The sequence below is a fragment of the Lactuca virosa genome, chromosome 2, assembly GCF_052849685.1.
Source record: "Lactuca virosa cultivar CGN04683 chromosome 2, Lactuca_virosa_CGN04683_v6, whole genome shotgun sequence".
NCBI classification, from domain to species: Eukaryota; Viridiplantae; Streptophyta; class Magnoliopsida; order Asterales; family Asteraceae; genus Lactuca; species Lactuca virosa.
In genome coordinates, this window is record NC_136427.1 from 298,746,880 (window position 1) to 298,751,694 (window position 4,815).

Sequence of the window (4,815 nt, forward strand, 5' to 3'; positions counted from 1 at the left end):
TTCTTAATTAATTATTATTATTTCAAGTTAATATATTAATCATATAATATATTAATATATCATTTATTTTAATTTATTAAACATATAATAAATTAATAAATCAACCTCTCTCTCCAAACTCATTCTATCAAGTTACTGGTTATGAGGGCAACTCAAAAAAGACTTTGCTTTTAATTCAAGAATATATCAATTTAGTTATTGGCTTAAACACAACGATCCAACATAGTCGTCATTATGAATTTATAAAAAAAAATTATCAGTGATTCCAAGTCATTATATTGATTGATCTACTTACATGGACGATGTCTATACTAGATCTAGTTATATGTTTAAAGTGGGATTTACAAACAATATACTATGTATACCAAACAAACATTACATCTGATATGATCATACTTGGTTGTTCCTTACTTGATAGATCTTGATGTAGATATTAGGATTAATGAGGAATCTAGACCATCATTAGTCACTAGGAAGGTTGTTCATTTGGGTACTCTACCCCCTCAAACTTTCTAGTTATGAATCGGGCATATAACCAATAGGTGACGCTTGGTTACAATTTAGAATCCACTATTATATGTTTGCTTTAGTTTTTGTTGTTTTTGCAGGGTTGCCTTATTGACACATATTGCTACAGATTCCCCGAAGCAATATTGTATACTCATAGAGATCCTTTAGGGTAGGTCTCTTAAGTTTAGCATTTTAGGATCAGAGAGTGAATAACGGGAACGGGTAATCGGGTTAATTGTTTGTTGAGAAAAATAAATAATATTATTGTGGGTTGAAAATCTTATGTGCTCACCAGACTCCTAAGTACGACCCACTCAGTTTCTTTGTATCACAGGTAGCGACATGGATGTACAATCCACTAAGAGAATCGAAGAGTTTAGACCATTAGTACAATAAGTTAATGTAAGGTTTGTAATGATTACCTTTATGCTTATGTTTTGTATTAGTTATGATATCCCAAGTTTTTAATAAATCAATGAAAAATGTTTCTTCGGAAATACTTTTATGGGAAAAATTATGCTTTTAATAAATCATAGAAATGGTCTTTTCAGACCATGAAAATTGGGAATGTCACACTTGAGCTATTCGTTACGGTTAAGTGAGGGGTGGACGACGGAACCTCGATAGGTCGGGAGTCTATAAGCCCGTGCTGACGACGAAATGACAGGAAAGTCGTAAGTCTAGATACACATATTATTGGTGGATCGACGAAAGTTTGTGAACCAAATGGTGGATCGGCGAAAGGTCGTGAGCCATTGTTTGTATGCATGTATATGTATTGTGATATATGATATTTTGGGAAACTCATTAAGCTTCGTGCTTACCCAGTTGATTACAAATGATTTCAAATACTTCTTCAGATCGTGAGAAGGGCACAACTTGACTGTACACTAGCATCGACGTCATGTATTAGTTTTCTGCATATTCTATTGCACTTTGATTAAATAAATAACTTGATTGTCAAACCGTGGCTTTAATCATAATTAAATGAATGTTTGAATAAAATGTTGTCTTTCAAAAATAAAAAAATTGTTATGAAAATTTGGACGTTACAAATACCATCTTATCAGAAACTGTACACTTCACTATCAGGGTCATTTCAGATTTTGTGGTCATATTTACAAAAGACTTCAACTTTTGATCATTTCTTTCATTTCAAAATAACATTTGATTATTTATGTGGCTATCCCATGTGTAAACTAACAACTATAATTATATTAGACCATATTTGGCAAATTAGCTGAAAATATAACTTTTAACTGAAAAAGATAAATTAGCTTATGGGTTAATAATATTTGGTAAAGTAGCTAATAAGTTAGATTGAATATATAAAATGAAAATTTTTTCAAGAGTATATTTTTGAAAAAACTTCATGATCTTTTTCAGAAGCTATTTCAAATTAGCTTTAAGGCAAGCTAATTTACAAGCTACAATAAGCTATTTTTAGTTTTACCAAACACCAAATTACAATAAAATAGTTCAAAAAAGACATAAAAATATGTTAGCTAAAATCAAAGGAATCATGCCTAAAAATCATCACTCTTGTATTCATGACTATTGTGTAATTTTGCTGTTAGCTTCTTGCTGGTTGTTTAATCCAATGTTACCGTTAAAAAAACTTTTATAATTTTAGTTGGTAATTATTTTGGGAGCATTATATAAAAAATGAGCTATATTCATTTTGATGATATCTCACTCATTTTGATATGTCTCTTTATTTGTAAAATAAAATATGCACACTTTTGGATTGGGACACAATGCTAATTTTAAATTTTAATACTTAAAAATATACAAAAAAATAATTTCAATAAGCATGAACAGATAATAAGCTAACAATAATAATAAAGTAATTAAAACGACGATGATATAGGAGTAATGAAACCATTTCCAGAGATCAAATTTTTCTTGACTTTATATCAACAGTAACTATTATATGTTAAATAAAAGATAAAAAAAAAGTAAAAGTAAAAGAAAAAGAAAAAGAAAAAGAAAAAGCTAGCCTCTGCTGTATTGATATTTAACAAGTAAACTGACACAATTTGGGCCTAGCGTTTGAACAGTTTAGACAACAATGTTATTGGGCTAAAGTTGAAAGATAAAAGTACCATGGGAATATATAAACTATAAAGTATTATAACGTAATCAATAAATGTAGCATCCTTAAAAATAGTTACAACAAAAGACAAAATAAGTAGCCAAAAATGACAACATAACATCATACAAACTAGTTAAAACAGAAAAAACAAATATATCTGAATTCCACTCCTCCAAATCACACTATAACCAATCCAATGAACCATCATGCCCATATACACAAATCCATCTTAATAGTAAATCCTTGTGAGGTTCAACGGAAACCTTCCAGTGATTTACTCCCAGGAACCCTTTCACGTGCTATAAAGCTCAACTTGCAGCCACCCTTTATGCCTAAATAGTCTGCTAATGTCGGGTCCATGTTGGATTGATGGTTCGAGAAAGTTTGCAAGGTTAACAACTTTGCAATCATCAGTTTTGGTATCAAACCAAAATATTATGTGCCCTCACATGGTCATTATTCGATCAAAAATTATTTTCCCTGGTTTGAAACCGAAATTAATGATTACAAAGTTGTTAAGCTTACAAAGCCTTCTGGAACCACCGGACCCGATATTAGCAGCCTATTTAGGTACTGTTGTAAAGAGTGGCTGCAAGTTGAGGTTTATAGCATAAGAAAGGGTTCCTGGGAGTTAATCACTCAAAGATTTTCATCGATCAAGACAAAGTTTGTGTAGATTGCCATGACTTGCCATCTTCACTGGCTTGGTTTAGATTTCAATGGAATTTAGAAAGCTCTTCTCCATAGCTGCTCATGTTGTGGTCATTTTCGCCATTTGTGAGGTGGATGAAGGGAGTAGAGCTGTTAAACATTCAGTTTGTCACGATATAATTAATATAACATAAAATAAAATAAAAAAAATATGATCGACAGGTACTACGATTAACATATATTGATTAACACAATTACCAGCTAAAAGTACTACTAGTGTTCTAGTAAAGTGCTACGAGTGTTGAAAAGCTAAACTAATTGTGGTATATTCCATTTATTGAATAGACTTATAAACTGTTGCAGTGGTGTTGTGTTGTAAGTGAAACCGGGTTCATTCAAAAATATAGCTGGGCAGAAATGAAATGAAGCTGCATACAACATTTAAAGATGGCAGAATGTTCAACATTACCAGATCTAAAAGTTAAAAACTATAACTCGAATGTGAAACTTCAGGATATATAAAATATATATTGAAGGTTTTAGTTTGTTGAATGATACATTCAATTCAACTTTTTTACAGAAATAACTTAGAGTACGTGCGATTTAGGGATGTTAGCATTTTGCTGGTATCACTTTAGTCTTAAGGGCTAATCACTGCCTCGCTGGTTGTCAGATTCTTAGACCTACACAGATCTAATCTATTTGTTAATCCTGCATTGATTGTCATCGAGTCGGAGGCAAACACCGAAACAGAAACAGAAACATAAATAAACAAACAAAACAAAACAAAACAAGACTTTGTGAGCATATTTAGTCCGTTGATAGACATACCGTGAACGGCGAATCTGCCGACAACCAGAAGCAGCGGCAAGCCAGCGAGGTTGAGATTTGGGGTCAGAACGACTGAGCAGAAAACTGAAGAGAGGATTTTTTTTTTTTTTTTTTTTTTTTTTTGTATGTCGTAGCAAGTTTACAAATGTTTTAGATTTCCCGGTGGGAAGAAAAGTGTCTGCGTCCTTGCTCAAAGAAGATAGAAACTAGGTTAGTGGGAGTGTCGACACACAGATCTAACGGCACCTATATAAAGATCTAGATTGCTTCGGAGCTTGTGCCTTGTCCTTGACCGAATAATATTAAGACTTAGGGAAAACCACACCAAAACCTTATATATTATACCGTGGAATACTTAAAAAAAAAACTCTTATATTATCAATTGATACAATTTAACTATTATTATTTCAGAAACTGCTTGAAAAAACCCTTGTATTATCAAATGGTGAAATTCCCAGAAGCTCGGATCATTGAAATTGCTTTGGCACTTGAATAATCTAAACAACCGTTTATTTGGGTGGTGAGGAAGAAGGTTGGAGATGAAAAAATTGGTGGGCTGCCGGAAGGTTTTCAGGAGAGAATTGAAAAGGAAAATAAGGGCTTGATCATGACGGAGTGGGCTCCACAAGTGGAGACATCCGGCGGTCAGACGGTTCTTGAGCCACTGCGGTTGGAACTCAGTGCTTGAAGTCGTCGACTCCGGTGTGCCATTGATGACATGGCCGTTG

The 4,815-nt window shown here is 32.9% G+C and overlaps 1 long non-coding RNA gene across 1 annotated transcript; it reads right to left on the reverse strand.

Moving 5' to 3' along the window:
* Positions 1-2,612: 2,612 nt before the first annotated feature.
* On the reverse strand, positions 2,613-4,383 carry LOC145161488 (uncharacterized). Its single transcript, XR_013738509.1, has 2 exons — positions 4,088-4,383; positions 2,613-3,406 (listed from the first exon to the last, which is right to left on the reverse strand). It is a non-coding gene; the product is annotated as an uncharacterized LOC145161488 (long non-coding RNA).
* Positions 4,384-4,815: the final 432 nt, after the last annotated feature.